The sequence below is a fragment of the Panthera leo genome, chromosome C2, assembly GCF_018350215.1.
Source record: "Panthera leo isolate Ple1 chromosome C2, P.leo_Ple1_pat1.1, whole genome shotgun sequence".
NCBI lineage: Eukaryota > Metazoa > Chordata > Mammalia > Carnivora > Felidae > Panthera > Panthera leo.
In genome coordinates, this window is record NC_056687.1 from 147,343,076 (window position 1) to 147,354,960 (window position 11,885).

The following is an 11,885-nucleotide window of genomic DNA, read 5'->3' on the forward strand; positions in this document are numbered from 1 at the left end:
CCCCCAAATCACAATGGCTTAAAATAGCAAAGGTTTAAGTTTCCACATATGCTATCTGTCTCTCACAAGTCAGCAGGATGCCATTCTGCTCGTCGTAGTCATTCAGAGACCCAGGCGGGGGGCAACTGCCATCTCACGCATTGCTGGCCGCCACGACAAAGGCGAAGAGACCCTAAGGGGTCTCTCAGACCAGCCATGAAATGCACCAGCCTAGAAGTAATGCACCATGGAAAATCATAAATCACTGGTCAGAATTTAAGAGCCCCCCCCCCCCCCCACCAAGCTCAAGCGGGCTAAAAAATGCAATACCACTACACTCCCAGAAAGTTGGGGGAGGACTGGAAAATATCAGAACTACCACAATTATATCTACACAGAACTAGAAATGTCCTCTCTCCTAGTCTCCTGATACAGATTTGGAATCAAGTTTATACTAGACTCAGAAGATGAGTCAAGCAGATTTTCTTATTTTTCCATTCTCTGGAACAACTTGTATAAAATGAGAATTGAATACTCCTTGAGAGATTGGAGGAATACATTCATAAAGCCATCTGGGCCTGTGATTTTTAACGTGCAAAGGAGGAGATCTTCAAGATACTTTTTCTCAAGATATCCGTACGTCTGTTCAAGGTTCCTGCTTCTCCAGTTAATTTTTGCCTTCTATATTTTTATATACTTTTATTGTGTGTTTAAATCTCTGTTTTATTTGATTTCCTTCTTTTCACTTTGGAATTTGTTTATTTACATGTTTTCTCCCTTTCTCTGTCTTTCTAGGGGTTTGTCTATCTAATTATTTATATTGGTGAAACACTAGCTATGTTAAAATACTCTTCTGGTTTTGTTATTATTCACTATTTCACTGATTTTTATCTTTATTTATTACCTCATTTTGATTCATTTTTTCATGTTTATTTTGTTCTTTACGTTGATTCCTGAATTGAGGGGGTAGGCCACTTGGCTCTAGTCTTTATTGTTTTATGATAGACATATTTAAAGCTATAAAGTCAAAGACACACATTCTGTCATACAGTACATGAATCCGTGTGGAAATAAAATATTCTCCTTAGGCCTGATGAAGTCTTTTTTTTTTTTAATTTTTTTTAACGTTTATTCATTTTTGAGAGACAGAAAATGAGGAGGGGAGGAGCAGAGAAAGAGGGAGACACAGAATCTGAAGCAGGCTCCAGGCTCCGAGCTGTCAGCACAGAACCCAATGCGGGGCTCAGACTCGTGAACGGCAAGATCATGACCTGAGCCCAAGTCGGACGCTTAACCAACTGAGCCGCCCAGGCGATCCCTGATGAAGTATTTTGTATGTCTGTATCTTTTGCCTCTGATATTCCATTTCTTGGGATCTGTCCCACAAATATGATTGTACAGTGGGTGAAGCTACATATACGGGCTATTTCTTATACCTCCTATTCATAATAGTGGAAACACCCTAAGCGTCCACCATTCAGAGAACTGTGTTTGTTTCCTGTGGCTGCTGTAACAAATGACCACATACCTGGTGGCTTAAAAGAATGCAAGTTTCTTCCTTCACAGTCCTTGAAGCCAGAAGACTGAAATCAATATCACTGGTCTGAAATCAAGTGTCAGCAAGGCTGTACTTCCTGTGGAGGCTCCAGAAGAGAACCCGGGCCTGGCGTCTTCCAGCTTCTGAATGACTGCTGGTATTTGCTGGCCTGTGGCTGCAACACTCCAATCCCTGCCTCTGTTTTCACATCACCTCCTCCTCTGTTGGTGTCAAATTTCTGTCTGCCTTTGTCTTAGAAGGACACTTGAGATTCATTTAGGGCCCACCTAGATCATCTAGGGTAATAACCCCATCTCAAGATCCCCAACTCAGTCACCTCTGCAAAGACTTTTTTTTTTTTTTTCAAATAAGAGAACATTTACAGGTTCCAGGGATTAGGATACGGACATTTGGGGGGGAGGGGCATTATTCAGTCTACTATAGGAATAATAAAATAAATCACAGGATATACCTATCCCTACAATGAAATATTTTGCCATCATTAAGAAGAATGAGATATATATTCTCTATATATTAATAACTCTATATATTAATATGAAAACATGTCAAAGGAGCACTGTTAAGAGATTAAAAAGTACATTGCTGAACAAGAAGTATAGTATTATCCTACACCATAATTTACATATATTATACACGGGCCTAAAATATATTTCTGAATGCATACTGAAAAGTAGCAATAATTACCTCTGAGGAATACAGTTGGGGATGGGTCAGGAAGATGAGAGAATTTACTCTTCTTTTATAGTTTTCTATATTGTTTAGATTTTTTTTAAAAGTCATGGACAGATTACTTTTATAATCTTAATAACTGTAAATATCCCCTAGCCCATGTGCCCCGAGTGCCCTGGCCCTGCCATGCAGGACTCTTTGCTCTCCCCAGCAAGCCTGTCTTACAGCAGAAGCAGAATCATTTCCCCATGCTCTGGGAGGGTCTGTAGTTTTCTTCGTGGGCCACGTGTTGTTGGACCTCCAGTGATAAGTCATAATGGGAACAGAGAGAGGTGATGAATCAGCTTTCAGAGTGAGCAAACACACGAGATAGTCAGTGAACCAGCACACAGACCTTCAAATCCACGTTCACTTCAGGCCGTTTCTTTCAACAGCTGGAGAAACGGAAGCGGGTGACTTAACCTCTCAGGGGTCCTTACCTATAAAATGAGGAAATACTATGGTTTCCCTCAGAGGGCTGCAGTGGGGCCTTAATGCGGCGATGTATTTCTTTTCTTTTAATTAAGTTCTTTTGTTGAATATTTATTTTTTTTATTTTTGAGAGCGAGAGAGAGCACGTGCACACATGAGAGGGGGAGGGGCAGAGAAAGAGAGAGACAGAGGATCAGAAGCCAGATCCACGCTGATAGCAGAGAGCCCCAGGTGGGGCTTAAACTCACGAACCGTGAGATTATGACCTGGGCCAAAGTCAGATGCTTAACCGACTGAGCCACACAGGTGCCCTGAGACAATGCATTTCTATGCAAAGTGCTTAGTATGAGCTAAGTTGCAATCTGCCCAGGTATAAATGAATGCACTGGTGAAATTCAAGGTGGTGATAGCAGGGATGATATTATATGTAAAATCAGATTTGAAATAGCCAAGTGCATTGCAATCAAATGAGCCCTGCACCACACGAGGAGTTCTGGGTTCCAGTACAGGGGCCAGTAGGCCCCAGCTGTGTGACTACCATACAAGTCCCTTCCAGATTCTGGCTCCAAGTTTCATCAGCTGAAAAATAAAGGCACTGAACTATGACCTCGAAGGTCCCTCTGGCTCTCACATTTTATAATTCTGGGGACTTGGACACAAGATTCATGATTATGCTTGTCAATCAACATGTTACTGCGAAGTATTTATAGAAAACACTCTATTACCTTGAGGGTAAAAAATTGAATGGATTTTTTATAGACTGAATTGTGTCTGTTTTCCCAAAATTCATCTGTTAAAATCCTAACCCCCAATGTGATTGTATTTGAAGATAGGGCCTTTAAAGAAGTAATTAAAGGTAAACAAGGCCAGGGCGCCTGGGTGGCTCAGTTGGTTGAGCATCGGACTCTTGGTTTCAGCTCAGGTCATAATCTCACAGTTCATGAGTTCAAGCCCTGCATTGGGCTCTGTACTGTCCATGTGGAAGCCTGTTTGGGATTCTCTCTGTCCCTCTTTCTCTGCCTCTCCCCCACTTGTGTTGTCTTTCTCTCTCTTTCCATCAAAATAAATAAATCAACTTAAAAAAGATTAAGTTAAATAAAGCCATAAGGGTGGTGTAGGATCCAGTAGGATTGTTGTCATTGTAAGAAAAGGAAGAGAGATGACATTAATAAAATGGTGGACTAGGAAGTCTCAGCCCTCATTCTCCCACAGAAATACTTTCATGATGAAAAACTCCCAATAAACTAGTTATAGAAAGACTCTATCTCAATATAATAAAGGCCATGTATAAAAAACACACAGCTAACATTATACTCAACAGTGAAAAACTGGAAGTTTTTTCTCTAAGGTCAGGAACAAGGCAAACGTGGCTGCTGTCATCACTTCTATTCAGTGTAGTCCTAGAAGTTCTAGTCAGAGCAATTAGGCAAGAAAACGAAATAGAAGACACCCGAATAAGAAAGGAAGAAGTAAGGGGTCTTGGGTGGCTCAGTCGGTTGAGCGTCCAACTTCAGCTCAGATCATGATTTCAGAGTTCATGGGTTCAAGCCCCACTTCGGGATTTGTGCTGACAGCGTGGAGCCTGCTTGGGACTCTCCGTCTCCCTCTTTCTCCCTTCTCTCTGCCCCTCCCCCACTTGTGTGCGTGCGCTCTCTCTCTCTCTCTCTCTCAAAAATAAATAAATATTTTTAAAAATTTTTAGAAAAAAGAAAGGAAGAAGTAAAATGATCTCTTCACAAATGACATAATCTTCTGTGTAGACAACCCTAAAGATCACACACACACACACACACACACACACACACAAACTGTTAGAACTTATCAACAAGTTCAATAAAGTGGCAGGATAGAAAATCAACATACAAAAATCACTTGCAGTTTTCTCACACTAACAATGAACAATCCAAAAAAGAAGTTAAGAAAACAATTTCATTTAAGATACTTGGAAATAGGGGTGCCTGGGTGATCAGAAGGTTGAATGTCCGACTTTGGCTCAGGTCATGATCTCGCAGTTTGTGGGTTCGAGCCTTGCGTTGGGCTCACTGCGATCAGCACAGAGCCAGCTTTGGATCCTCTGTCTCCCTCTCTCTCTATTCTTCTCCTACTCATGCCCGTGCTCTCTCTCTCTCTCTCAAAAATAAGTAAACATTAAAAAAATACTTGGAAATAAATTTACCCAAGGAAATGAAAAACTGATATGCTGAAAACCATAAGACATTGATAAAAGAAATTAAAGAAGACACAAATAAGTGGAAAGACGTCACATAGCTTGGAAGATTCAGTATTATTAAACTCTCTGTACTATCCAATGTGATCTGTAGAATTCAGTGCTATTATCAACAAAATTCCAATGACATCTTTTACAGAAACAGAAAAAATAATCCTATGATTCATATGGAAACACAAAAGATCCCAAATAGCCAAAATAATCATGACAAAGAACAAAGTTGGAGGTATCACACTTTCTGATTTCAAAATATATTACAAAGCTACAGAAATTAAAATGGTATGGTACTGGCATAAAAACAGACACACACACACAAAAGACTACACAATGGGAAAAAGTCTCTTCAACAAATGGTGCTGGACAGCTACATACAAAAAAATGAAACCAGACCACTTTCTAATGCCATACACAAAAATAAACTCAAAATGGATTAAAGACCTAAATGTGAGGCTTGAAATCATAAAATTCCTAGAAGAAAATATAGACAGTAATTTCTTTGACATCAGCCATAGAAATACTTTTCTAGATATGTCTCCTCTGGCAAGGGAAACAAAAGCAAAATTAGACTTTTGGTACCACACCAAAATAAAAGCGTCTGCACAGCAAAGGAAACCATCCACAAAACAAAAAGGCAACCTACTGAATGGGAAAAGGTATTTGCAACTGACACATATGATAAGGGGTTAATATCCAAAATAAAGAATTTATAAAACTCAACACCAAAAAAAACCAAATAATTCAGTTAAAAAATGGGCAGATAATCTGAATACACATTTTTCTAAAGAAGACATCCAGATGGCCAACAGACATATGAAAAGATGCTCAGCATCACTCATCATCAGAGAAATGCAAATTAAAACCACAATGAGATATCACTTCACACCTGTCAGGGCTGCTAAAATCAAAAGCACAAGAAATAACCAGCTTTGGTAAGGATGTGGAAGAAAAGGAACCCTCATGCACTTTGGTGGGATTGCAAATTGGTATAGCCACTGTGGAAAAACCAGGATGGAGATTCCTCAAAGAGAATTACCACATGGTCCGGTAACTCCACTACTGAGTATTTATCCAAAGAAAACAAAAACACTAATTTGAAAAGATAATGCAGCCTTGTGTTTATGGTATTATTTGTAATAGCCAAGATATAGAAGCAACCCAAGTGTCCATCAATTGTATATATATTCCAATACATATGAGGAATGTATGTATAATAACCTATTACTCAGCCATAAAAAAGAATGAGGTCTTGCCATTTGCAGCAACATGGATGGATCTAGCATAATGCTAAGTGAACTAAGTCAGACAGAGAAAGACAAGTGCCATATGATTTCACTCGTGTGGGATTTAAGACATAAAAGAAAAAACAGACAAAAAACTATATTTCTAAATACAGGAACAAACTGGTGGTTGCCAGGGGGAGGTGGTAAATAAACAAATAAATAAATAGGATTAAGAGTATACTTCACTTAAAAAAAAAAAAAAAAAAGACATACAGAACAATGGAACAGAATAGAGATCCCAGAAATCAACTCACACATATACAGTGAACTAATCTTCAACAGAGGTGCTAAGAATACACAGTAGGGAAAGAATGGCCTCTTCAGCAAACGGTGTTGGGAAAACTGGATATCCACAGGCAAATGTGTGAAATTGGACCCTTGTTTTACACCGTACACAAAAATCAACTCAAATGGATTAAAGACTTACACGTAAGACCCGAAACTGTAAAACTCCTAAAAGAAAACAGGGGGAGAGCTTCTTGACATTGGTCTTGGCAATGATTTCTTGAATATGAGGCCAAAAACACAGGCAGCAAAAACAAAAATAGACAAGTGGAACTACATCAAACTAAAAAGCTTTCGTAGGGCAAAGAAAACAAAGAATGAAAAGGCAACCTGTGGAATTGTAGAAAGTATTTGCAAACCATATACCTTTATGAGGCAAATACCCAAAATATATAAGGAACTCCTAAGACTCAGTATCAAAAACACAAATAACCGATTACAAAATGGGCAAAGCACTTGAATGGTCATCGTTGCAAAGCAGACATACAAATGGCCAACAGGCATATGAAAAGGCGCTCACTATGACAAAGCATGAGGGAAATGCAAATCAAAACCACAGTGATATTACCTCACACCTGTTAGAATAGCTATTATCAAAAAGACAAGCGAGACCAAGTATTGGCCAGGATGTAAAGAAAAGAGAACCCTTGTGCATTGTTGGTGGGAATGTAAATTCACACAGCCATTGTGGAAAATAGTATGGAAATTCCTCAAAAAATTAAAAACAGAACGACCATATGATCCAGGAATCCTACTACTGGGTATATATCCAGAATACTGAAATCAGGTCTCAAAGAGATATCTGCACTCCCATGTGCATTACATTATTATTCACAATAGTCAAGATATGGAAACAACCTAAATGTTTATGGACACATGAATGGAGAAAGAAAATGTGGTATATACATAGAATGAAATATTATTCAGCCTTAAAAAAGAAGGAAATCCTGCCCTATGCAACAATATGGAGGAACCCGATGGACATTATGTCAAGTGGAATAGGCCAGTCACAAAAGGACAAATATTGCATGACTCCACTTACATGAATTATATAATAGACTCACAGAAGCAGAAAGGAAAACGATGGTTTCCAGGGGCTAAGGGAGGGAGGAAATGGGATGTTGTTGTTCAATGAGTATAAATTTCAGTTCCACAAGGTAAGTTCTAGAGAGCTACGTACAACATTGTGCCTATAGTTGATGATGTTTTGCACTTTGTTAAGAGGGTAGATCTCACGTTAAGTGTTTTTACCACAAAAAAACAAATAGACACAACATAAAGAGACAGAGACCAGGATGTGTGTGCGCAGAGGAAAGGCCACGTGAAGACACAGGGAGAAGGGGGCCATCCATAAGCCAAGGGGAGAGGCCTCAGAGAAACCAAACCCGCCAACGCCTTGATTTTGAACTTCCAGCCTCCAGAACTGTCAGAAAGTAAATTTCTGTTGTTTAAGTGTCCCACTCTGTGGTATTTTGTTATGGTAGTCTCAACAGACTAATGTGGGATTTAAAAGCCAATTATGGTAGGAGCTTCATTTGGGAATGTTCAAGAGATTTCATAGACTAGTTAACATTGAAAGGGCTCTTCCTGGCATCATAAAAGCCAAAGACAGATGTTATCTCTTATCGGTTTTGGTAATTAGGATAGATTGTCTAACTCTAGTGCAATTTTTGACAGTCTTGGGTTTTAATTCTCCCAATTTTGAAAATGTCAAAATTAAATTTTGAGGCAGAATCAAAATAGCGTAATGAAATAGTATGCTTTGGAGCACACTGGACCAGGATGAAGCTGTTTACCAGCGGATGACCTGTGCCCAGTTTCTTAATCTGTCTGTCTGCATCTGCGTATTCTGATGCCTAACTCATTGGGTTAGTAAGGGAGTTAAATGACAGATGATAGGGGGGTACTTGGCTGGCTCAGTTGGAAGAGTGTGTTGCTCTTGATGTTGGGGTTGTGAGTTCAAGCCCCACACTGGGGGTAGAGATTACTTAAGTAAATAAACTTAAAAAAAAAAAAAAAAAAGGCAGACAGGGGCATCTGGGTGGCTCAGTCGGTTAAGTGTCCGACTTTGGCTCAGGTCATGATCTCGCGGTTCGTGAGTTTGAGCCCCACGTCGGGCTCTGTGCTGATGGCTCAGAGCCTGGAGCCTGTTTCAGATTCTGTGTCTCCCTCTTTCTTTGCTGTGCCCTCACTCCTGCTCTGTATCTTTCTCTCTCAAAAATAAACAAACAGTTAAAAAAAAAAAAGGCAGACTGTAGAGACCTGGCAATCACATGGTACATGCTTGGTAGCTATTACATTCATTTGACAATGAAAAGTCATTACTGTTGCTTTCCTTGAAAACCTCATTACTTTGGAAAGAAAAGAATATTTTCTTTCCTTTTTTTTTTTTTAACGTTTATTTATTTTTGAGACAATGTGAGAGACAGTGCAAGAAGCGGAGGGGCAGACGGAGGGAGACACAGAATCCGAAGCAGGCTCCAGGCTCCCAGCTGTCAGCCCAGAGCCCGACGCGGGGCTCGAACTCACGGACCGTGAGATCATGACCTGAGCGAAAGTCGGACGCTTAACCGACAGAGCCACTCAGGCGCCCCGAAAAGAATATTTTCTAATGAAATATTTCCTAGAAAACTCTTCAGTTCAGTGTTTCGCCCATCAAGGGGTCTGAATTTCCACTGGAAGCCGGAAAGGACACTGATAATAGCATCCATTTATTGAGCTCTGACTTAGGTGCCAAACACCTATGAGTTTTTTATGCACTATTTCGTTTAAGCTTCTAGATATCCTAAGAGGCAAATACTGTTATTATTCCCATTTTAAAGATGAGGGAAATGATGCTTAAATAATGTATCCAGGGTGATTTAGCAAGCGGCAGAGCTGGGATCCAAAACTAGTCTGTGTGAGTCCCAAGTTCTGGCTCTTACTGCCCTGCCTTACTGCCTCCACGCATTGGCTGGACTGCACAAAGCACTGGAAAGTGCATAAGCTAGAGCTGGGGAGACCTCAGTCTTAAACTTGGCTCTGCCAAAAAGAAGCTGTGTGACGTCAAATAAGTCATTTGGCTTCTGAGCCTCCATTTATCATTTGTTAAACAAAGAATTTAGATCGAACAGCCTCTGATTCTCTTGGCTTTAACATGCTATCGTGGCGGGTGAATTTTGAACAATTCCATTCATTGTATCACTAAGCTTAAAGTAATAAGTGATTATAAACTCCTAAAAGAAAACTATAGCTATTAAGCAATTGTGGTAAAGAAGTTTGATGCCAATACTTCAGAAATTTGCTTCATACATGGACCGAGGCACCAGTAGATGGGCAATGGGAATAAAGACCAGATTGAGTGTCTGTGGTCCCAGACAAGGATTCATTCTCACTCTGCTTCGGTTTACTTTTTGGTTGAGTAAAGATCATGCTAATATCTACCTGCGTCAGTTCATCTTAGGAACACTCCTTCAGGTGTTGAAAAGAGAGAGAGAGAGAGAGAGAGAGACGCCTGGCTGACTCAGAACATGTGACTCTTGATCCTGGGGTTGTGAGTTCGAGCCCCATGTTGGGTGTAGAGATTACTAAAAAAATAAATAAATAAAAAGTTGAGAGAGAGAGAGAAGACAGGAAACAACATTGGGAAGAAGTTAATTAAAATGCAAGACACTATCTTTGAAGAGGGCTTTTTCATCCCTGACACTGGACATCCGTGACAGAATTTGCTGTCTAGTCCACTGTGTTAACTAAACAAAAGAGAATTTTAAAAAATGATGCTTTCTGGATGATCACATTGGAAATAACTGAACATAAAGCAAAAATTTTTAAAAATGATGTTTCCTATAGGATCACATTGCAAATAAATAAATATAAAACAAAACCAAAGGAAACCACAATTTCAAAAAACTGAGGAGTGAAAAGTGTTGAACAAGATGAAAAAAAATTTTTTTCAAATTGTGGATATGAGAAAAAAAAAAAAACAAACAACAAATAAGGGCCCCCAGGGAGAAAAGGGGAAAGTGAGAGGAAGAAGAACCATGGGGGAGAAATGGGGAAATAAAAAAAGAGAGAAAAGGTAATTTCCATCAAGAACAGTCCTAAGCCAGTCTTGATTTTTGGGGGTGTGAAAACATCACCACATTCCAATTTGAGAACATCACTCTCAAAATTCTATTTCACTGAATTCCAAAAACTGAACCCTCCAAAACCCACCATAGTTTGAGAAACTGGGAAACATCCTTTAGCAAAGTCTAAAGGTTTTTTCCCATTCTGCCACTAGGGGGCAGTACATTCCATTCAATTCAACAGCATGTAGTGCCGGTTATCAAGCGTAGGGTCCCCGAGAGGCTACTCTGTGAATAAGGCGCCATTCTTTATTTTCAAGCATACCTGATAATATACTCACGCAAATAATTATCACTCAAGAAGACATGAGTTGTGGAGTTGCATTTGAGCTGAATCTTTAAGGCTGGGTGGGAATTCATAATAAGCAGAGATGTGTGGTAGGAGGAGGGGTCTAAAGAAAGGAGTACATTTGGAAGGAAAGATGGGAGACAGAGGTCAATTAAGCTTCTTAAAGTTGGAACAGAAGGCATTTTCTCAACTCTCTTTTTCATCCATTCAACATCCACAGACCACTTCATGGGGATCAGTATCATAGGTAAATAACTGAACTAAGTTATGAAAAAAGATTCAACACAATTTTTTAATGCAAGTATAAAAGTTATTAACAAGTGGTTCTTTTCGGTGGGATTGCTGACTGCAATCTTTTATCCTAGGCTCCAGACCCAGTGCAAACCCCAGCACAGGGCTTGAACTCAAGACCCTGAGATCAAGACCTGAGCTGAGATTAAGAGTCGGATGCTTAACCGACTGAGCCACTGAAGCCCCCAGTTTCCTTTCTTAATTCTTTTTGAAAAATGTTTTCATGTTTATTTATTTTTAAGACAGAGAGAGACAGAGCATGAGTGGGACAGAGAGAGAGGGAGACACAGAATCTGAAGCAGACTCCACTCTGTCAGCACAGAGCCTGATGTGGGGCTCAAACCCAGGAACTGGGAGATCATGACCTGAGCCGAAGTCGGACGCTTAACCAACTGAACCACCCAGGCACCCTTCCTTTCTTATTCTTTTTTATTTGACTATAAAATGGGATTCACAATTATAGATCTTTGGCTATGGTCGCAAGGGCCTCAGATTCTGACAGTTGGTTCTAGATATTTGGATCAAACATAAACCCCAAAGTCATGTAATGATTTCTCTTTAAATTCCAATCACTCTGCTTTGTAAAAGCAGAGTTAATGAGCCTATCACACTAAACACCAGAAATCTGGATGCCTACTTCACTTTTAGGATACAACTGGCTCTCATAGTGAATTTTTATAGTTTTTGAAGTATTTGGATTTTATCTCATGTTCTTTTTGTTTTTTACAGC